Raw genomic sequence first — 23,918 nt, forward strand, 5'->3', positions numbered from 1 at the left:
CTCATCCGGACCGTCCTCGGCCCTCCAAAACCACTGCTTGTTTCTGGCGTACCCTTTTCTACACCAACTGGGGAGTCGTCACATGGAGGCCCCTCCTAAATCCAGCTGGCCTGGCACCCAAGGGCTCAACCTAAGGGGAACGTGGGCTGGTATTGGCGAAGATCCAGTCGGCCTCTGTCTCATAGCCTGCTCTGCCACCCGATGGTGGGGATCCATAGGGCTTGCCCTGCGGGTAGCATTAACCCCACCTCAGACCAAGGGCCAAGGGTCCACCATCAGTGCAACACTCCCTAGGCTAGGCCTTCTTTCATTCTCATCCTCTGCCATGTGGTGTATCCCAAAGCTCCATTTTTCCCCCACTCTTTCAGTATTTATCTGGCCCCATTGTGTGAGCTAATCAAGTCTTGCAATATTCCTTTCCTTATCTAGGCAGAAGACATTCAACGCCTCTATCCTCTTGGTGTTGACCCTGACCAAGCCATCCAGAACTTAAATACCTGCCTTATGAGGATTGCTAACTGGTTAAACTGCAACAAACTGAAACTTAACCTACAAAAAATAGAAATACTCTGGAAAAGTAAACCAGATCATCCTCACACATCATCCAAGATACTCTTGGAAAGATCAATGATACTATGTAGCCACCAAGTCTGGAGCCTTGGTTTTATCCTTGATTCCAAGTAAAGAGGATCTGTTGCCAAGGCTGCCTTTTTCCACTTTTGCCAACTTTGACATCTCTGTTTGCTCTTTGATGCATCTACCTTTGCTAACATTTTTTAAGCCTATGTCATCTCCCTTCTAGACTACTGCAATTCCCTCTATGTCGGCTTGCCAAAAAACATATCCATGATTTGCAACTCATCGGAAAGCTCTCTCCACGACCCAAGGGCCCACAAACCAAGTTAAAACATAACACCTCTCCCCTTACCCTTCTCTTTCTTCCCTTCCCATTTCCCCCCTCTGCTCTTTTCTCTTTTCCTCTACCTTACAGATAATTGGCAGCCACCAGCAGGAGCAGGGTTTCTGTACTGTACTCCTTTAAACACAAATTATTTGCATGCAGTGTATACTAAATCATCATAGCACACCTTATTTATGGTTAGCATGTGCTAATTCCTTTTAGCAAGTGTTATTCACATTTAATGGATGCTAATTCTATTTCATGTGCATTCTTTGCAGCTAGGATGTGCTAATGACTGTTACTGCATGATATTTGCATTTAGTGCTTGTTAATTCCCAGAGAATCATCTATTAGACTGATAGTATATACAAACATCACAAGTGGATTTTATATATATTAAATAAATATGAATTTGCACAAAAAACTGTATGAGGTAAGACTTGACCTGAAATATGCACTCTGGAAGAGATTGGGGGGGGGGGGAGATATGATAAAGACATTTAAAAATATCAAACATATACAGAGGAAAGGCATGGGCCGCCGAGACCATGGTTCATGTAGTGTCCTCAGCTCTTGCTCTCTTAGCTTGAGTGCCTATGTCATCAGTTAAACCTTTTCCTTTTCCAGCTTCAATATACCAGAGAACTCAATTTTTGAATACCAAACAACATTTAATTGAAAGTTGAACAATTCAAACTAACTAGTTTCGACCAGGGTCCAAGCCTTTTCTCTAGCAGGTCCAAACATTTGGAATAGCCTTCCCACAGAACTCAGGTTGGAACCATGCCTACCAACTTTTAAAAAAAAACTTAAGACTTGGCTGTTCCGAATAGCCTTCTCGGATCCTTCAGACACACAATAATCTACCATCCTACTCACGAGCCATGGAACCATGCCTCTCCGTGAGATGCCTCTTATCCAATACCTCCGCAATTAAACTATCTTGCTCGATCTGAGCTCATTATGACTTTTGTGTTTTAAGTTACGGCCCTGCTCGGGCCTTTTTTTTACTCTATTTACTTCCAAGCTGTAAAGCCTCCAAGTTTATAGTCCTTGTTCAATGTAACTTTCTTGCTCTCTTTCTGATTATAACTTATTGTTCTGTTTTTTGGTTACAAGTTTCTATCCCTCGTTCGATGTAAACCGATCTGATATGGTATTCAACCATGAAGCTCGGTATAGAAAAATGTGAAATAAATAAATAAATAAACTGTGGATGTCAAGGTTTCAAGGTAGCTCCATAGACAGCAAAATTCAGATCAACTTTTAAGTTTCTAGAAGTCCAGTAAGTAGAAGGAGAGACAACAACTGTAACTGTGATAGAAGCTATAATTACTAGTGAGTAATAGAGGGATAGGAATTAATAGGTGAAAAAGTGATGCTTTAAGGAGCTGTAAAAGAAGACAAGGGTAGAGCAGTTAGCTTGCCAGAAGCTTCTTGTAACTGAAAGGATCTATTGGAAATGAACAGTCCCTGGAATTCCTTGGGGCAAGAAATCAATGAAAGCAGTAAAGAGAACAAATATAGAAAAACAACTCAAAACAGGAAAGATCTAATAAACAGCTCAGAATCATCGAAAAGATAACCAATCAGGTGGAGAGCTCTAACAAATGCAGACAATCCAAACTGCAATATCAATGACATGACACAGGAAGGCAGCATTAGAAGGAAACATATATACTGTACATATTTTTAAATATACTGCAAAGGCATAACAGTTTGATCAACCTTTTGCCCCACATGGCATCAGCAACAATTGAGCTTGGAGGGTAGTTGTTGAGGTTGTTTTGTTTGTCCCTCTCCAATCAAAAAGTTTTTTTTGGACTTGACAAAGGTATATATAATACACTAGAAACAAAACTCTTGTTTGTTGAAAAGAAAATTCTAGAATAAGGGATCATGAAATGGATTGGAAGAGGGAAGAATAAATAATGTTAGTGCAACCCCTATGGAAGAGTTCCATATAGATCATTTATTTATAGGACAAATGGGCTCTGCATGGGAGTAGTGGAGAACAATTTTAATAGATTGAAAACAAATTCTGGGACCAGCATAGATCAGATACTAACTGTGGATGAAAGAGAACAAACAAGGCCCAGGGCAGGTGTCCCCAAACTAGGAGCCTGATTTACTATGGCTTTTCTCCCATTCTGTGTCTATGGGAAAAATGTGTAGTAAATGGGGCCCTTGGTTCTTATGGACCGCAACTCATTTGAGTTTTCAGGATTGCCACAATGAATATGCATGCGATCTATTTGCACACACTGCCTCCATTGTATGCAAATTCACTGTGGAAATCCTGAAAACTCAACTGAGTTGTGACCCTTGAGGACAGAGTTTGGGGACTCCCTGGTGCCTAGGAAAAATGGGCTAATTAAGGCCTGAATTTACTAATACCGCCGGGCTCTTTGAATCCCGGCGGTAACGGGGGGCGGGCGAAGCGGGGGGTGATCCTACTCAATGACTGTTGGCGCAGTCTTCACGGCATCAGCTCCAGTGCTGCCCCGACTCCTCCTCTTCTGGGGCTGATGCCGCCCCGACTCTGCCCCGACTCCGCCCCCATTCTGGTATCGCTCATGATAAGGGACTTTTCGCAAGCGAAAGGTCCCTTATCACATGTGATCTGCTTAGTAAATGACCCTGTAAGTGGTTTTTGTGGCATTGCACCGCCATCATATTTTGTGCTTCCATTTTTTTCTTTACATGTAAATAGCTCACGGTTGTTTCTTTATTTTTTTTTTTTTTTCAATTTACTCTTTATTAAACATTTCTCAATTTATAAATCAATATTACATTACTGTGCATTACATAGGCAATTCAAAGTGGAAAGCAATAAAAATTACATACATTGTTAACCATTTCCATTCTTTCACATTGAAAACTATAATGATTGGAGGCCTGATACTATACATATCTTATTTTGAATATTAACTTCAAGGAGAGGGGGTTGTCAAATCTATATTGTTGGACTGTACTACTACTGGTTCAGGTGTTCCCAAATTAATCTCACTTTTATCCCTCAAAAAAGTTTGAAGATGAGAAGGTTCTGTAAATATATATTTTTTCCCCTGAAAATTAATAAAACACTTGCTTGGATATTTCAGATAAAAAGTTGCGCCTAATTCCAAGGTTTTACTTTTCAGGAGTAAAAATTGCTTCCTCCTTGCCTGCGTAGGCTTGGAGACATCAGGAAATATAAGTACCTTCTGTCCACAAAATAGAATATCTTTATTTTTAAAGAATTTTGCTAATATAAGTTCTTTATCCCTTTCTTGTACAAAGGAGACAAATAATGTTGCTCTCTTAGATATTATATCAATGGATTCTTCCAGAAAGGTGGAAACACCCAAGGTGTTATCCACATCTCTACCATTAATTTCACTAGTTGGGGTTGGGAAATAATACATTTTTGATATTAATGGGACTTCTTCACATGCTAAATTTTCCCTTAAATATTTTTGTAGCATCTCATATGGGGCTAGCAATCTTGTAATAGGGAAGTTTACAAAACGAAGATTTTTAATCCTAAACATATTCTCTAGATTTTCCAACTCGTTGTGTATCATTACATTATCAGATGTTTGTAAATTTTCCATTAATTTAACTTTTTGTAGTTCCAAATTAATATTTCCCACTGATTTTTCTATATCCCCCAGTTTCTTCTCATGCTCCTGTATAGCAACTTTATTCCCATTAACAACAGCTGAAAGGGAAGAATTCATTAAAGAAACATTTGAGTCCACTTTCAACAGCATCCTCCACAGATCTCCCATGGTAATTTTAGATTCGTCCACGACAGCAGTTCGTAGACTATCTATTCTAATAGTTAAAGCCCCTCCACCTGCTTCTGACTCTGAGCAGGGAGGTGTCGCAATGTTCGGTGACTGAAGAATACTTTCAACGCCACTTACTTTTGCGCCGTCTTCAACTTCTGTTCTCCTTCCTATGGGCTGTGGAGGGGTCGGTCCCGTGCCAGGACTTAAAGAGACATCCGAAGTGTCTCTATTCGAGTCCTCCTGTGGCATATTGAACCTGGAAACATGAGAGTCCATCGGGCCAAATACCTGTGGAGCCGGCGATGAGGTCACAAGTTTCGCCTTCCTTTTCCGCCCCATATATTGTCCAAACTCCAAACTCCAAAACGACAAAGGCGATCAAAGCCGATCTAAGCCGCGCGCGCCCCTTTGGTGCGCGCGGCTTAGGCGACGCGCCGGCGGCTACTACGCGCCGCTACGACGCAGGCTTTTCAACTCGCGGTCCTCAGCTGATGATGTCACGGGAGCCCCGCAGGTGCAGGCAGTTCTTTCTCTCTCCCAAATCAGCTGGGTAGGTTAACGGCAGCCCCCTCTCAGCAAAACAGGCAGGCCCCACTCTCACCTTCACTCCGCGGGCTTTTCAACTCGCGGTCCTCAGCTGATGATGTCACGGGAGCCCCGCAGGTGCAGGCAGTTCTTTCTCTCTCCCAAATCAGCTGGGCAGGTTAACGGCAGCCCCCTCTCAGCAAAACAGGCAGGCCCCACTCTCACCTTCACTCCGCAGGCTTTTCAACTCGCGGTCCTCAGCTGATGATGTCACGGGAGCCCCGCAGGTGCAGGCAGTTCTTTCTCTCTCCCAAATCAGCTGGGCAGGTTAACGGCAGCCCCCTCTCAGCAAAACAGGCAGGCCCCGCTCTCACCTTCACTCCGCGGGCTTTTCAACTCGCGGTCCTCAGCTGATGATGTCACGGGAGCCCCGCAGGTGCAGGCAGTTCTTTCTCTCTCCCAAATCAGCTGGGCAGGTTAACGGCAGCCCCCTCTCAGCAAAACAGGCAGGCCCCCGTTTCTTTATCTTTAAAGGAGAGTTTTCCCTTCAGGAATTCTAGATATACTGTCAGAAATAAAAATAATGCTTTGTCTGGCAATCATTAGTCTTCATTCTCAGATATGTAATATTGCTACCGGTCAAATACAGGGCCCAGCACAAAATCTTGTCCCTAATTCATAAAACCCTCTACAATGAAAAAATAGAATGGCTAACTTCATCACTTCATTTCCACATCCCTTCAAGAATCACCAGATCAACCGGAAGAGGGATATTGCCAATTCCTTCCCCTAAAATTGTGCATCTAAATAATGTAAGAGAAAGAACTATTTCCATTGCTGGACCCCAACTATGGAACTCTATTCCACAGGAATTACGATTAGAAGCAGACATCAAATTATTTAAAAAGGGCATTAAAACTTGGCTTTTTAAACAAGCCTTCCAAGAGCTGTCAACAACATAATGATTTCAAACTACTGATTTCATACCAAGGTAATGTATATATTTTTTTATTTTATAATCTCTACTCTTACTATACTGACTCTCTAACTGTTTAAATTCTAGGATTGTTTAGCCTACTATTTTTAGTTTACTATTTTATTTATTTACATTATGAAACTATGTATCTACTTCCTTTCTTCTTTTGGAAATGCAAATATTTTTAAATGAATATTTGCTATCTACTGTAAACCGATTTGCTATGCTAGCAGGAAAAGTTGGTATATAAAAATGTTTAAATAAATTTGAAATAAATATTGCATCTGAGCAAATTGGGATACATGTTCCTTATAATTTGAAAATCCCAAGTAGAGAAAATGAATTTGCTGAAAACCAAACCTTATTTCATTAAATGATCTAAAGGATGTAAGGGCCTCGGATTAAAGAGATGCATAAAGAACTAATATAGAAGATATTTCTGTTTGAGTTTGTGTGACCTTAATCTGTAATTGTATACGTCAATAAAGCAAATTCATTTTTGAAGAATTGTTCATGAGCAGAGTGTTAAAAAGGAAAAGAGAGTAGAAAGTTTTTGAATGTTTCAGACAGCAGAACACAAAAAAAGAGAAAGCATTATCTGCTGGAAGAACACGCAATATTCCCAACTGAAATGTTCTTTAAAGGTATCCAATTATTGCAACTATTTACTCCTGAAATGTGAGAACACAGTATTGTTCTGTTCTTGGATTAAAGTACTATTGTTGTTAAGTGCCACCACTCTCATCTCTGTATCACTTATGGGTAATATTCTTGTGGCCGGAACCTGAAGACTGTATGGAAGCAGCAATCAAAGGTTTTTACATGAGCAGGTGCATGTTTACCAGAGGAAAAACAGGATTAGAAAATCGGTTTTCACGCTGGATGACAGTGCATGCACTTTACGCTGTGCTGAGAGTAGGTGGCACTGGGAGATGGGGTCAGGAGGAGAACAAACCCCAGGGATTTCATTTTGGAATTTCTGCACGTGCATTTTACATGTGTGCTTTACCATCGCTTCATTGCATGCGCAAAGTTAGCAGGTACTTTGCGCCCATGGGAGCCGATGCAATACAGCGAGCTCAGCCCAGCGCACTGTATAACCTGCAGTTGGACGTGGGTTGTAGAGGCGCTAATTAATCCCCTTATGCAATAAGGAGCGCCCGCTCTCTCGTATTTCTTACTGTATAAAGTTAAAAAAAAAAAGTTAAAAAAAAACCAAACAAAACACTGGCAGCCGGGTGCAGGAAACGGACACTCAACTGTGCGGTGTTTAGGAAATCCGACGCCGATAAACTCGGAGGATGGCTGTCGCCGATGGGGTTCTCGTTTGCAAGGAGGCGCTAGGGGCGCGCAAACGACCCTAGCGCCTCCTTGCGAAAGTGACCCCTAATTTAAATATGGCATGGCGCCCCCAAGGGGCACACCTGGGGACGCATTAAGAAAGCGGGCACTGACTGTTCAGCGCCCGCTTTCTGCGCATATTTATTTATTGCATCGGGTCCTTGGTGTGAGCGCCCACCTGAATTTTCAAAGGGAATTTCTGTGGGGAGTTAACCTTTAAAAATTTTTCCAGATTTCGCTCCAGTCACGCAAGACAGGAGAAGTGAATTTCTTCCATTGAGATCTCAAGTAGTTGCCTTGGGGTTTTCATATGTTCTAAAATATCCTTATAAATGTGTCGTAAAATCTCCAAAGGAGTGTTTTATTTTTTTCTACCCCAAGCAATTAAAATCCTTCCTTAATGCTAGGAGGGTAGTTGTTACCTCCGTTACGAAACCTTAGTGAGAGGATCTACCTTATAAATGGCCTGTGACCGACGGCCCGCAAATGCGCAGTAGAGCGCAGCTCTACTGCGCATGTGCGGGCAAGGACGTCAGTCAGAAAAAAAAATGGCGGTGGGGCCGCAGGAGCGGGCGGTGCCGCTGCTTCTCCTCCCCAGATCTGCCGGCAGATCTCGGGGGGGGGGGGGGTGTCACTCCCGCGCCCCCCCCCCGAGATCTGCCGGCAGGAGCGGGAGGAGAAGCAGCGGCGCCGCGCGCGCGCGGTGCCGCTACTTCTCCTCCCCAGATCTGCCGGCAGATCTCGGGGGGGTCACTGCCGCGCGCGTGGGAGTGACCCCCCCCCCCCCCGAGATCTGCCGGCAGGAGCGGGAGGAGTTAATGGAGCCGGGTGAGGGTTGCGGGAAGTCGCGCTTACGGCGCCGGGAGGAAATGGAGGTGGGTGAAGGGAGGGACTGAATGGGAGGGAGGGAGAGGGGGACTGAGTGGGAGGGAGGGAGAGGGGGACTGAGTGAGTGGGAGGGAGAGGGGGGACTGAGTGAGTGGGAGGGAGGGGGGAGTGAGTGGGAGGGAGAGGGGGAACTGAGTGAGAGGAGAGGGAGGGTGGAGAGGAGTGGGTGGGGGAGGGGGGGTGGTGAAGAGTGAGGGGAGAGAGAATGAGGGGGAGGTGAGAGACAGAGGGATGTAGCCCGTTTTAACGGGCTTTACGGCTTGTCACATTATAAATGAATACCTTTATTCTGCGTTAAGCCTGATACGTGCATGTTTTTTTTTCTGGGTTTTTTTCTCCCTTTATTTCTGCCCCTTCTGACAATAATTTCTTTAAAGGGGAATGCAATATTGTTTAATCATGTTAAGATTTAAAATGTGCTATTTCAAAGTAATTTGTATTGCATTTTCTATTTTCTGTAAGTGAGTTGTAACTTGCTGTAATATTTAAAAGGATTAAAAAAAAACCTTTAAAATTAACTTGCATGCCTGCAGGTGTCTAAGTGCTATTTTTATAACTACATACCTATCAGTATTTATCTTCACTCTTCAAGCTGACTCCATGTGGCTTTGGGGAAGTTACTTTAACTCTATGTTAACTCTTAGTTTAATCAACATAGAGCTCACTCAGGCCGATCCAGTAAGAAATGCGAGAGAGCGGGCGCTCCGTGTTGCGTGCCCGTTCTCCCAACGTGCGCCCATGCACCTCACCTGAGTGTGCAATTCTGTATTTAAATTAGGTGGTGCGCTAATAAGAAGGTGCTAGGTCTTTATTAGTGATAGAGGTGGCTGTCAGCGGGTCTGACAACCGACACTCAATTTTACCGGTGTCAGTTTTCGAACCCGCTGACAAGCACAGGTTAGGAACATGGACACTGGTAAAATTGAGCATCTGTTATGGTAACCGCTGACCGGCGGGCAGATATTTTTTGCTTTTTTGTTTTAAGTTTCAGTTCTTCTGACTTAATATCGCTAGGATTGCTCAGAATTTAACGCCTACCCTTGGGCAAGCATTAATTTCTCAGAGCATTTGCATGTGATGAGCGCTACTAGTTTTCGGGGGGTTGGCCACGCGTTTGCGACACGCTATTACCTCTTACAGTATAAGGGGTAATAGATGCGCATCAAAAACCTGCGGCCAAATGCATGCTAAATGGTGTGCTCACCTGAGTTCATTGTAGTGTATCGGCCTGATTGAGTATAGCAATGAAAGGCAGTGAGGATATCAGCCTGTAGCTGGTTAATAAGGCAGGGTCATCAATAGAAGTCTAACAATGGCTTTTTGTAAGTTATTGGGGAGGAGACATTCAGGCAAAGAAAGATTGACTAATGCAGTCTCTTCTCTGGTGATTTTGAGTAATCCCAGTGAAATAGGATTAAGCATGCATGGAGCGGGATTTAATCTGGAGATGTATTGTTGGACTTCCAAAACTGATTCGGGACTAAAATGTTCCCATTTTATAATAGTTTTATCTAGAGGTAAGATTAGACGGCTACTGATGGGAACAGCACTCTTTATAAAAATTGTTCTTGCATAATAGCTTACGTTGAAGGTAAAAAAGTAATGGCCATGCTTAAAAAAGAGTTTGCTTTCAATTAATGCTACCACCACTGATTTCTGATTGTGCATGTAACTGACAGCCAGTCTGTTACCATTAAGGCCTGGGTGTGCCCTAGTAGACTGAGTATAGATTAGTGAAAGGGGGAGGATCCATTCAAATTCAGCCCCTCACATCCTGGGAAATGGAATTGCCATCCCCCTGGAATATTTCTATAGCAGCTTTCTCCTGAGAGTCCGTGGGCAGCTCTTTATAGTTTTTGGAGAGGTAGGAGGTAGTTAAGGCGTTTCAGCTGATTTGTATTTTTTAGGCCTAGTCAGAGGAAGCAGGCTAACCCAGCCTGGATAGCCTGACCAGGGCCTGGAGAGTTTTCCTTCCACTCTGCTCACTAGCAGGTTGGGCCAACCCTGTGGGTTGTTTTCAGACTTTAAGATTTTTTTTTGTGGTAGGAACCTTGTGAAAGCCTGTACGCCACCTGGACTCAGGGAATGGGGAAACCTGTTTCTGGGGCTGTGCTGGTTAGGGAAGACCTGCCCTCTAAACCCTCAAGGAGGACGGAGGTGACAGTGACCTGCTGCAAGGAGGAACTCCGGTGTTGATCTTGCTTGAAAGGGAAAAAGGAGATCCCTCCCATCAGGGATCCAGAGGAGAGACTGAGTCTGAGAGAAATCGAAGGAATTTGAAGAGTTGCTAACTGTGAGTAAAAGAATTATATTGAGGACACGCATCCGGAGCTTTCACCCCTGAGGAGAGAGAGATCTGGACTCTCTGTGCAGAGACAGGGCTTTTATTTTTGTATAGTTTGACAGCTCGGAAGGGGTCTCCCGCCCATCCTGGGGATACTCTACCCACCTGGTTATACCAAGCACTGGAGACTAAAATTTCTTGGACCCTGGAATAAGTTATTCCTGCACAGATAGAGAAAAAGGACTGTAAAGAGAGCAATAAAGTCTGTGGTGTTGGAGTCATATTTAATTGTTCCACTATTTATTAGGGGTGTGCGTTCGTTTTGAACTTAAATGTAAAACGCTACTTATTTTTTTTTTTAACTTAAAAAAGTGATGAGGCGAAAACGATCGGATTTCCAACTTATTCAACATAGCTATGTTGAATACGTTGGAAATCGCGATTGTTGATCCCCTCACCTTCCTTAATCCCCCCCCAAAGACTTACCACAACTCCCTGGTGATCCAGCGAGGAGTCAGGACGCCATTTATGAACTCCTTTGCGAGGAGCATGTGACGTCGGCATCACGTCGGAGTGACGCGGCGTCACGTGATTCCCCACGGGTTCGCTCTGGGACCCTCGTTGGGCCCAAAAGGAACTTTTGGCCAGCTTGGGGGTGTCAGGAGGCCCCCCCAAGCTGGCCAAAAGTTCCTTTTGGGCCCAACGAGGGTTCCGGAGCGAACCCGCGGGGAATCACGTGACGCCGGCGCCACATCGGAGTGACGCAGCTTCACGTGATTCCCCGCGGGTTCGCTCCGGGACCCTCGTTGGGCCCAAAAGGAACTTTTGGCCAGCTTGGGGGTGTCAGGAGGCCCACCCAAGCTGGCCAAAAGTTCCTTTTGGGCCCAACGAGAGTCCCGGAGCGAACCCGCGGGGAATCACGTGACGCCGACGTCACGTGCTCCTTGCAAAGGAGTTCAGAAATGGCGTCCTGACCACGCTGGACCACCAGGGAGTTTTGGTAAGTCTGGGGGGGGGGGGGATTAAGGAGGGTGAGGGGTTTAAATTTTTATTTGCACATATGGACATAGACTCAACTTATGGAATTCTCCATATGTCCATATTGACCGCAAATGACCCCCCCTTTCGACTTATGGACTTATGAATATAAACTTTTGCTCTGCACATCCCTACTATTTATCAGTGTTTGACAGTAGAGATTTTATTTTGGACACTAACCCAGTGAGTCCAGTGTGTTTACTGGGGAACACTGCACATTTTAAAAGGCCTGCGCACGTAAAATCCTTCCGGATTTACGCGTGCAGGGCCCTCGCGCACCGGTGCGCCTATTTTGCATAGGCTGCCGGCGCGCGTAAGGCCCCGGGACGCGCGTACGTCCCGGAGCTTTCGAAAAGGGGAGGGAGGGGGTGTGTCCGGGGGCGTTCCCGAAACGACGTGGTGTTTCAGGGGCGTGCCGCGGCATTTCGGGGGTGGGCCCGAGGGGCATGGCGCCGGCCCGGGGGCGTGGTCGAGGCCTCCGGACAAGCCCCCGGGACCGGAGGACGGAGCGGGGCTGCCGGCCGACATGCTCAAAGTTAAGGGGGGGGTTTAGATAGGGCCGGGGGGGTGGGTTAGGTAGGGGAAGGGAGGGGAAAGTGGGGGGAGGGCGAAGGAAAGTTCCCTCGGAGGGAATGGAGGCAGACTGCGCGGCTCGGCGCGCGCAGGCTGCCGATTTTGTGCAGCCTTGCGGGCACCGACCCCGGATTTTATAAGATACGCGCGGCTACATGCGTATCTTATAAAATCCAGCGTACTTTTGTTCGCGCATGCTGCGCGAACAAAAGTACACGCTCGCGTATATTTTGAAGATCTACCTCATAGTGAAGAAAATTGCACCTCTCCCAGGGACAACCAGAAGGAGGTCTGTCACCCCCAGCATTTGCCCTGAAAGTAAATCTTTCAGGTCAGGTGGATCCGGTCCTGGTTTTACCCCGTGGCATGCTGAGACTTATTCTGATTTACCTATTGCATGCCCTCAGATAAGCAAGACTATAAGTACCTGCATGCAGGGGAGTAAAACCAGGACCAGATCCACCTGTCCTGATAATTTGGAGCTCATTTGCAACCCTGATCCTCCCCCACTCTGTCCTTCCCCCTCCCCCCTACCCCATGCCAGCATGATCCAGCTGCCACCTAAGGGCAAGAAGAAAAAAGTTAGCTCTGCAGCAGCAGAAGCAACTAGGGAGGAAGGCACAACCCAAACCATGTTCCCCGATGCCTCCCCTCCCCCTCCCCCATAAACTAGAAAGTGATAAGAATTTTGGCTAAAATAACCTCTTTCACCTCACATTTTAGACATGTGGCAATTGTTTGACCTTCCTTCCATCTTTTTTAATACGTGGAATACATCTGGAATGCACTTCTAAGATGTTTTTTTTTTTTTTAACAATGTCCACGCCTGTTGCACACTCTTGACCTTTGTAGCTGCAACTTTCAGTTTTTTTAAATTATTTTTCTCAGTTTATCAAAGTTTTCCTTTTAACAGTTTAGTGTTAGAGATGTGGATTTACTTACTGTCCCTCTTCCAGTCATTAATTCAAATTTGATCATATTATGATCACTATTGCGAAGCGGCCCCTCCACTGGTACCTCTCTCACCAAATCTTGTGCTCCACTGAGAATTAGATCTAAAATTGCTCCCTCTCTCGTCGGCTCCTGACCCAATTTCTCCATAAAACTGTCTTTTATTCCATCCAGGAACTTTATCTCTCTGGCATGCCCTGATGTTTCACTTACCTACTCAATGTTAATTGAAATCTCCAACTATTACTGCACTACCAATTTGGATAGCTTCGCTAATTTCTCTTAGCATTTCACTGTCTGTCTCACCATCTTGGCCAGGTGGATGGTATTATACTCCTAGCACTATACTCTTCCACAACACACAAGGGATTTCTACCCATAAAAGATTTGAGTGTGCATTTAGTCTCATGCAGAATGTTTATCCTGTTGGACTCTATGCCTTCCCAGACATAAAGTGCCAGCAGCTTGGTTCCACCCTGGTTAAGGAGGAGCCCATCCCTTTGGAAAAGAGCCCCCCTTCCCCAAAAGGTTCCCCAGTTCCTTACAAAACTGAATCCCTCTTCCTTGCACCATTTCATCCATATATTGATATTCTGGAGCTCTGCCTGCCTCCAGGGACCTGCGCTTGGAACAGGGAGCATTTCAGAGAATGCTATCCTGGAGGTTCTGCTAGTTTGTGAATGACTAACATAATAAGTCAATCACTATTTTATTTATTTATTTATTTATTTGAAAACTCTTCTATGCCGTCGTTAAGTTAGTTCACCATCACATCGGTTTACATAAAGGCACAAAATACAAATATGATTGGTATAGATTACAAATTAAACATGTGCCACATGGAATGGTAACATTTTTTATAAGAGAAAGTAGGTGTAAATTAGAGTTTATACGTGGGTTAGGTGACTGTTATGTGGTTCAAGTCTACATTTAATATGCATTTGGAGACATAAGTGAAAAAACCCGATTGCTTAGTGCTACCTTAAAATCAAGGTTAATTTTATGTTAATCTAAATCAAGGGTAAAATCAAGGTTCATTTTATCTTAATCTAAATCACTACTTTACTCTTATCATGAAGACTTTCCTCCTTACAAGGGATGGGACAAAATAATATTTATTACAAAAAAGTTATAAGGGGCGATGGGAGATGGAGATGGCAGGTGGGTTCATATCAAACTAGTGACTAATTGCCCAGGAACCAATACTCTCACCTTTTCAGATCAAGTAAGTGACCTTTGCAAACTTACAATTCTAATACTTATAAACAATTACTAACCTTTACCAGCTCAGAAAATTAAACTAAAGTCTTTAACCTTAAAAACACACAATTTTTACACTTGCAAACAAATAGTAACTTTTACTAGATCACAAATTAATCCAAAGCCTATTGAATGAAACTGGCCCCAGAATCAAACTCTTGGGCAAGTCACAAATCATTCTTCATAGTGAATTCCATTTACCACTACCCTCTACTATCTATCACTCAACCAGCATTTGTTTGTTTATTTAAATCAATCTCTTTATTAACCAGTTTAATAATAAAACATAAAAAGAATAGGTCATGTAATCATACAATAAACTAATACAAGTAGCCATAGCTAAACCACTCAAAACCTTCCCCTTCCCGAAAAAAAAGCCTCATCCCTTTGTCCATCACTTAGTCAAATTTGAATTTCCAGACCTGGTATCGACCGCTTCCTATACTGTCTTTGCTAATCCTCCATGTTTATTGGAAGGTAATGGAATGCTAACTGGAAGGGTGGACCCTTTGTGTTGTGGTATGACTGGTGCCACCTTGAGGGCAAACCCACCAGGTTCACACCAGCAGCTGGCGTAGAAGCCCTTAGGAGGGAATGGCTAGGACGTCATCTCTACTAGCTGTCTCCCTCGCTGTCCCCCTTGTGTTCACTGCAACTGGCAGGTCTTAGGTGGTCCATAGGGTGATCCAGAAGAGCAGGAAGTTTGAGTCCATGTGAAAAGGTCGGTGCAGGCAGCAGACAGCAGAGGTGAGAGACAGGCCACTGGTCAGGGCAAGCTGCGGTCAAAGTGAGGTCAGACTCCAGCCGGGGTCAGAATCATAAAGTCAAGTGGAGTGGGAGAGTGAGCAAAGAACAAGACTGACAAGCAAGGCATGAACAAAGCTAGGAAGAGACAAGGCACAGACGAGACAAAGAGAAGCAAGGAAAAGGCAAGAATAAGGAATGAACAAGTAGATGATAAAGCAGCATGCAATTGGACACAAGGCACACCAGGAGACCTGCTGCTGAGGCATGCAGTGTTGTCTTTTGGAGTCTTACATAGGAGGATGCCAGTGATGTCATCATAAGGGACCGTGGCTGTGTTTCTGCCATGACCCCTTTATGAAAGAAGATGTTGGATGCATGCATGCCTAGAGCGGCCTGAGAGACGCGGCAGGAGGGTGGCATGGAAGCCACATGGAGTGGTGTTTGTGAGCAGAGGAGAGGTCGCTTATCGGCAGCTAATCAGAGGCCTTACCGGCATCAGGATGAGAGATGCTGGTTGGGGCTGGTTCCATGGCTGGCAAAACTAATAGATAAAAAGTTATTTTGTACTGCTGGTGGTAGTGAAGTCACAAATGCCTTCCAGATGGTAAAAAAAACTTCCTTTCATAGGATGATTTTAATGCTATAGATGTGTACTCCATACATAATGGGGTAGATTTTAAAAGAAGCGCGATCAGCCTACTTTTGCTTGCGCATCAGACTCAAGCAAAAGTACGCTGGATTTTAGTAGATACGCGCGGAGCCGCGCGTATCCACTAAAATCCTGGATCGGCGCGCGCAAGGCTATCGATTTTGTATAGCCTGCGCGCGCCGAGCCGCGCTGCCTCCCCCCGTTCCCTCCAAGGCCGCTCCGAAATCGGAGCGGCCTCGGAGGGAACTTTCCTTTGCCCTCCCCTCACCTTACCCTCCCTTCCCCTACCTAACCCACCCGCCCGGCCCTGTCTAAACCCCCCCCTTACCTTTGTCGGGGGATTTACGCCTCCCGGAGGGAGGCGTAAATCCCCGCGCGCCAGCGGGCCTCCTGCGCGCCGGGCCGCGACCTGGGGGCGGGTACGGAGGGCGCGGCCACGCCCCCTGGCCGTAGCCACACCCCCGTACCCGCCCCCAAAACGCTGCCGGCACGCCCCCGAAACGCCGCGACGACTGGGCCCGCCCCCGACACGCCCCCCTCCGAGAACCCCGGGACTTACGCGAGTCCCGGGGCTCTGCGCGCGCCGGGAGGCCTATGTAAAATAGGCTTCCCGGCGCGCAGGGCCCTGCTCGCGTACATCCGCCCGGTTTTGGGCGGATTTACGCGAGCAGGGCTCTGAAAATCCGCCCCAATAGATCTACCATCCTGGGTTTTCATGACATCAGACTTGGAGTGGCTGAGTGCAGCCAATTAAATAAAATACCTTCTTAGCAATGAAACAGTTCTTATGTAGAAATAAAAGGGAAAGGCTGTCTTTTCCAATTCGACAGACTCTAGCCCCAGCACTCAATCAGATTTTAATACATTTCTCTACCTTGGGGTCAATCCCTAAGCTGCTCAGTTTATTTGTAACTTCGTTGAACAGAAGACTGCATCAACAACAGTTACTTTTAATTCTTCATCAGAATTCCAACAGAGAAAAACATTCAATTAAAGTTCTGATGTTCTCTGTTTTTTCTTTTTTGTTTTAGACAATTCTAACAACAATTTCAATGAATTAAGTTACAAAGAAAAGAAAAGCTGAAAACAATTTTCATTCTGCATTACCATTTAGTTGGTAGATAAAATATAACAGAATTAAAGAAAGCACAAAAGGAATTTAGAGCTTAATTGAAAATGGAAAATGATAGCAATTGAGTATTTCATGTTATTTCAGCTTAGCTTTAGCAGTTCTGCATGTCATGCATGTAAAGAAGTGTGGATTTTCAGTAGGGTGCTGTGTCTGTTTTTAAGCAAGTCCATTTAATCTCACTGGTTTCAACCTCCTTTAAGTGAACTCAGGTTTTCCAAAATAGCTGTTCTCATAAAACAGTGAACCCGGGAGGTATTTGAGCCTGACAAATAATATTTGTATGACCAAATAAAACATGCTTGGGGCCTGCAGGTGGGAGAGCCACTTTTGACACTCTAATAATATCTTCTGCTTCTCCTTCCTTCCCTTCTTGACTCAGTATTAATAGCTCCACATCCATCTTTTTTATCCCTTCCATTTGTGGGGTTAAATTGAGTTAGGGCGAGGAAGAGATAATTGACTCACTTTGCTTCCAGTCACCACCCCCTTCAGTTAGGGTCCATTTTTGTTCCTCATGTGGGATACAGGTAGAACAAAACCAATATCCCTCCATTTTCAGGCCTAGTTTTTCCAGTAAAATCAAACCCCTTTTCCTAGCACCAGTCCTTATTCCACACTCGAAGCTTCAACATGTGGTTGATCTTGTCCACAATTCTTCCCCATACTTCTACCACAATGATACAATTATCTAGTTATGTATTTTCTTGATTTAGGAGATAGATTTTCAATGGCCTATGGATATCTTGAAAATCAGCTTGCTTTGTGTGAGCTTAAAAGTACATGCACACATATGTCATTAGATACCTGTAACAAAGTGTACAGACAACTCCCTCACTCTGCTTTAAGTAGCCCAGTTCAGGCTTTTAACCCAGTCCTTCTTAAGGCAGAACGCAGCAAGGTATTCTGAGTGAGGGAAGGTTCACGTCGCCCTACTACATGAACCCAGTTCTAGAGAGCTTGGGAGGTCCAGGGAAGCTAAGAGGGTCTTACCATATGCAAGGAGTGGTTACATCTAAGGTCTGTTATTGGCATAAAGATGAAAACATTGCTCTATTGAGATTGTGAGTTACCTGCTCTTAAGGAAAGCTCTATTGCTTCTTTTTAATTGATATTTGTACTACATGAAGCTAAGGTGAGCTGCACTGCTTGTTTTGAGTTTGGAACTTTTATTCACTGTAAATAATGTGCACAAAAGGGTGACAGCCAGTGTCTGCTGCCTGATTCTTTCTGGCTTTTACCAACCGCTCTTGTCAGTTACTACATCTGGTTTCAGATCAATGATTTCTTTACTTAAGTGGGAAGCACAAGTGAAAACCTACAGCCACAAAAGAAAAAAAATACCTGCAGTTTTTTTTTATCTTTTCCTTGGGCCTTCCCATTTTCCTCACTTGAAGCTATAGCAGGGCAAGGGGGCTAGTCCCTCCTGAACAGGTAGGGGTCAAGCAGTGAGTCAGGGCCAGACAGGCCAGTAGGTATTGTTTGTTTTCTCCACCTCGCATGAGTTATCCATCTGGAAGCTGGCCCCAAAAGGAGATAAAATGGAGCAGGTAATCCAGGTCCTGGCCACAGACTAACAACATCTGCAGAATACAGTGCAAACACAAATAGAAAAACTGCAGCAGCAGCAAGACCAATTAACACAACAAAGTTCAGTCTTAACTCAGCTAGCAGAGGCCCTGCAATCGGGAATGTCAAGAACACCTCAGGCATTTTTACCTTCTCATGTCCTGTTTAAGATGAAGGCAGGAGAGGACCCAGAGATCTTTCTAAAAAAACTGAACAGACCACCCGACTGTCAGCCTGGCCAGAGAAAATGGACAACTTGCTTGGCTAACTTGCTCACCAGCAGGAGTCAAGCAGCTTTTCAAGTAGCCAATCCAGATGGAAGGGCTTCCTAAGAGGATGTCAAGGTTGCTATACTACTGAGAGTTGGCTATTTCCCAGAATCTAACCGGCAGCAGTTTCTGCAGGCTGACCTACAGCCCAGAAAGAGCCTCAAAAAACTATTTCACTGGTTGAAGCATGCCAATTGGTCCAGCCAAAGGCAAGGTTGGGAGTGGAGGTATCCCACCAGATACTCCTGGAGCAGTTCCTAGATGGTCTGGACTGACCCATGTGGAACTGGGTCTGCTGGCAGACTGGACTCACCTTGGATAGAGTCCTGGAAATGATGGAAGCCTTCCACCAGGCACAGTCAATGTCCCCTGGCATAAGAGCCTTAGAGAGACAACCCATAACAATTTCTAGGTGTGGTACATAGAATAGTGGACCTCAGCAGCGAACCTCCAACGTGGGGGGCTCATCCTCTGTACCCAGCTTCCAGGTGCTAATCTTTCCCACATGCTTTAACTATGGACAGAAAGGGCACTTTGCAAAAGACTGTTGGTATGGTCAGAGTGAATCTAAGGCTGTTAGTCTGGTGACCCAGCCAATGCCAGAAGAAGAAGTGCACATACTTAAAAATAATGCTCTCAAGCAGTGATGACCCTTAGCCTGGAGAGAAAAAAAGGGAAACCCAGAGAGGTGCCTCAAAATGGGGCTTTGAATACTTTCTGCTTTTGTGCCCTTTGTGCATAGAAAGGGGACAAGGAAGATTGCTGTCCATACAGGCAGCTAGAAATCAAAGAATCCTTAAGAGAACCAAGTAGGGGCAGAACCCCAGTCGGCCCTATGGGAATGATATTTCTGTGAAACAGAAGGTCATTCAAAGGAAGAATGTCCCTGGCTTTGTGACCTGGAGTGCAAACCCAAGTTAGCAGAACAATATGAGAAGGAACAGGATCAGATCCTCAAAATGTTAACAACCCAATGGGAAAATGCTTGGGTCCGCACATTGTCAAAACTCCAAAGCTACGATTTTGTGGGTGTCCCAAGTGCACGACTTAAGGTTGAACTGGAGGAAGCTTCTACCAAACTTTGGTAGATTCTGGCTGTAGCAAAACACTCATTTGCCAGGACTTAGTGTCATGGACACATGATCTATAAGAGAAAAGAGACACTGACATGTATACATGGGGATTACCTCCCTCCTCCTCTAGCCGCGCTAGAAGCAGATGTCCTTCTCGGGCTTCTGTATCCAGTAATCTTGGGTCAAGATTATCTGCATTTTGCAACATTATGAGACAACTCATGGGCGTTGGGTGTAGTATGGCAGGAGAGGGGATGCACTTGAGGCAGAGCCAGGTTGTATCCCAGGCATGACTGGATGCTTGAGCTGACAAGACTGAGCAGAGGGTGAGGATATGTTAAAGAGCCTGGTTCAGGCTTTTAACCTAGTCCTCCTTAAGGCAGAATGCAGCAAGGGATTCTGGGTGAAGGGAGGCTCCCTTCACTGTACTTTATAAACCTAGGCCCAGAGAACTTGAGAGTCCCTGGGGAGCTGAGAGAGTCTCACTGTATTCAAGGAGCAGTTATGTCTGAGGTTTGTGATTGACAGTGGCACATTGGCGTATCGGGGGATTGGGCAGCCCCCGGTGGGCCGGTCGCGCTAGTCACGTGGTCTTCCGAATCCCCGGGCCGGTCTTCATCGGGAAAGGTGATTGACTGGTGATTGACATAAAGATAAAAACCTTGCTCTAGTAAAATTGTGAATTACCTGGACTTAAGGAAAGCTGTACTGCTTCTTTTCAGTTCTTTTTACTACCTGAAGCTAAGGTGAGCTGCACTGCTTGTTTTATGTATTGAACTGTTATTCATTGTAAATAAAGTGCACAAAAGGGTAACAGCCAGTGTCTGCAGCCTGATTCTTTCTGGTTGTTACCAAGCTGCTCTAGTCAAGTTACCACAGTACCCTACCCTACTGAAAAATTTCCCTTGGATGCCTTCACAAAAAATGGGCGTGCCCCTGAGCAAGTTTTTCATTTCAGTAGTTATTTTCCCCTCTGATTCACTGGTACAAATCACTATGATTATAGACAAACAACCACGAACCTATAAACGTTACTACAGTGGATCTTAAAAGACTGCGCAAGGTAGTAACTGTCAAATTCTGATTAACTGTGATACAGAACTAATCTATTCACTTTAATGGAAATAACCCACACTTTTATGTACTCTGTTACCAGAGGGCATTCCAAGATATTTCTCTTCACCACATTTGACCTTAAAAAAATGTTTTGTAGTAGTCAAGGCTACAATTGCTCACACAGCGGGATGTAGAAACGACTAATTAAGTGGTGTTTAATGACATTTGCTCCTTAAAGAAGGGCTGATTAAATGTAGCATGTAATTTTTTAACAAATCAAGCAATCCCAGCCAATTTTTCAGATGTGCTTCATAAGCGGACCAACATAATTAGACCACTTCTTTTTCTATAAAAAAAAAAAAAAAAGCCACAATGTCTAGTGGGTTCATGGATTTAACAGCGGGTACACTGAGGCATGAAAATATTATTTGGAGCCTCTCGGAAATCTAACTGAGTAAAACTTTGAAAGCTTGTAGAATAGACATAAAGTCGACAGAAGCTTTTATTCTTTGTGGGCGGTGAGAGAATGCCTAGTGCTTCTGACACTGGTGAAAGGGAGGTAGAGAGCAAACAGAAAGTGTGAGGACAGCTGTTTACCGCATAAAGAAGAGCTCCACTGAACATCGCCTCACCCCCTTCACCTGGGATACTAGTATTCATGCTGTTGACAGGTCAGTTTGGGGAAAGTGCATGGCACTTTTATTTTCTGTGTGTACCAGACTGAAAATGAAATGCTTGTTTCTACCTTTCTTATCTGCATTGGTCTCTGTCTCTTCTTCCTGATGTCCTCTCCACAGTCATCACCTCTGGCTTTCTCTCACACAGGATCCCTCTCCCCTCCCTCCCCCCCTCCGTCTCTCTCTTCCACTCCATTGTCATCAGCTTACAGTATTTGTGCCCCTTCGCCGAAGGCCATGCTAACAGGCGCTCTTTGTTCACATGATTCAGCATACTACTGTTTGTACGATGTCCCATTACTTTTTCTCTGCTGATAAACTGACACTCAAGCCCCCTCACTACTTCCTTTTCCTGCGGTGCATTTTGCCTTGACAGCATTGCTTTCTGTCTCTTTTATCTACTCAACGGAATACAGCACACAAGTTATTAGAAAACATTCCACCACCCCCCAATTTCTCTACAGCTATTAGCTCTTCTAGCTCCACTGATTTTGAGAATCCCTGACATGATTCCTATTGGCAGCAGTTCCTTTTTTTGTAGGAACTGCTGCAAATATTGGTCAAGAACCCTAATGAGGCGTACAGTCCTGCATTTGCTTTCCCCACTCTTTGTACTGGCCTTGCCCTTGCCACTACCAGTGCTACCCTTTAGTGACTCTGCCTTCTCCTGCACCTGTGCTACTGCTTTAGGAATAGACTTAAAAGTGGCACCATCCAGCATATCTTCTTCTAGCCTCAACTTTTTTTTTTTTTCTGCTTGATGCTGCCTGTGCCCATGGTTTCCTGCTGAAAGAAAATAATAAATCACTCTAACCTGGGCAAGGGAGTGCCAGTAGTTCTTCTAGATGTACTTGGATTTTCACTTGTAGGTGTCTTTCCATAAGGAGGAAAGGCTTTTCCTCTCCCTCTGTCACTGTTGCCACAATGCCTTCTCTTGAGGCAGATCTAGAAGACTGGAAGAAAATGAACAACAGTGGGCCAAACTAAAAGGAGCAATTACAAAAGCGACAAGTCTATATGTTAGACCCCACTATCACCTCCTCAAAACTATCAGCCTTCAACCATGCATTGTATATAGCACTTAATTTGTATATTGTTTAACCGCTACTATTCTATCCTTTCTCTTCCTCCTTCTCCCAGTTCTGCTACCCCTGTTATATGTAACTGCACCTTCTGACACACAGTTCCAGTTTGATGTATATACTGCACCCCTGTTTTATGTAAACCAGCAAGATATGTTGTCATGATTGCCGGTATATAAAAACCTTAAATAAATAAAAAAATAAAAAAAAGTAAACAAAAATAAGAGAAATAAGAAACCGACCTGGTTCTCAAAGGAGGTGGCTGATAAAATAAAGGCAAAAAGAACAGCATTCAAGAAATATAAAGGATCCCAAAATTAGGAAGATAGGGAAGAATATCAGGTGACACTGAGGGAGATGAAGAAAGAAATCAAGAAAGGAAAACATCAGGCATAAGAAAGGATTGCCAAAGAGGTAAAGCAAGGTGCCAAGATATTTTTCAGATATATCAGAGAAAAGAGAAAGGTCCGAAGTAGTATAGTGAAATTGCAAGGTGACAAAGAAATATTTGAAATATTAAAGGAATACTTCAGTATTCACTAAAGAAGGCCCTGAAGAAGGACCGTCGCTAGTTGACAAGACTGTGGATGGGAATAAAGTAGATGAAACTTCATTTGCAGAAGAGAATGTATGGGAAGAGCTAGGAAAGCTGAAAGTGGACAAGGCCATAGGGTTGGATTAGATACACCCTAGGATACTGAGAGAGCTCAGAGATGTGCTGGCGGGTCTGCTGAAGGACCTGTTCATTAGATCCCTAGAAACGGGAGTGGTGCCACAAGACTGGAGAAGAATGGTGGTGGTCTTGCTTCACAACAATGGGAGCAGAGAGGTGCTGGAAACCACAGGCCAGTTAGCCTCACCTCGGTGGTGGAAATAAAATTAATGAAGACTCTGCTGAAGGAAAGGATAGTGAACTTTCTACAATCCAGTAGCTTGCTCGACCTGAGGCAGCATGGATTCACCAGGATAAGGCTCTGTCAAACAAATCTGATTGATTTTTTTGATTGGGTGACTAGAGAATTGGATCAGGGAAGAGCGCTCAATGTGATTTAGTTGGATTTCAGTAAAGCTTTTGATATGGTCCCACGTTGGAGACTTGTGAACAAAATGAGAAGCTTGGGAGTGGGTGCCAAGGTAGTAGCTTGGATTGCAAA

This window comes from Rhinatrema bivittatum, chromosome 2 (assembly GCF_901001135.1).
Source record: "Rhinatrema bivittatum chromosome 2, aRhiBiv1.1, whole genome shotgun sequence".
Taxonomy (NCBI): Eukaryota; Metazoa; Chordata; class Amphibia; order Gymnophiona; family Rhinatrematidae; genus Rhinatrema; species Rhinatrema bivittatum.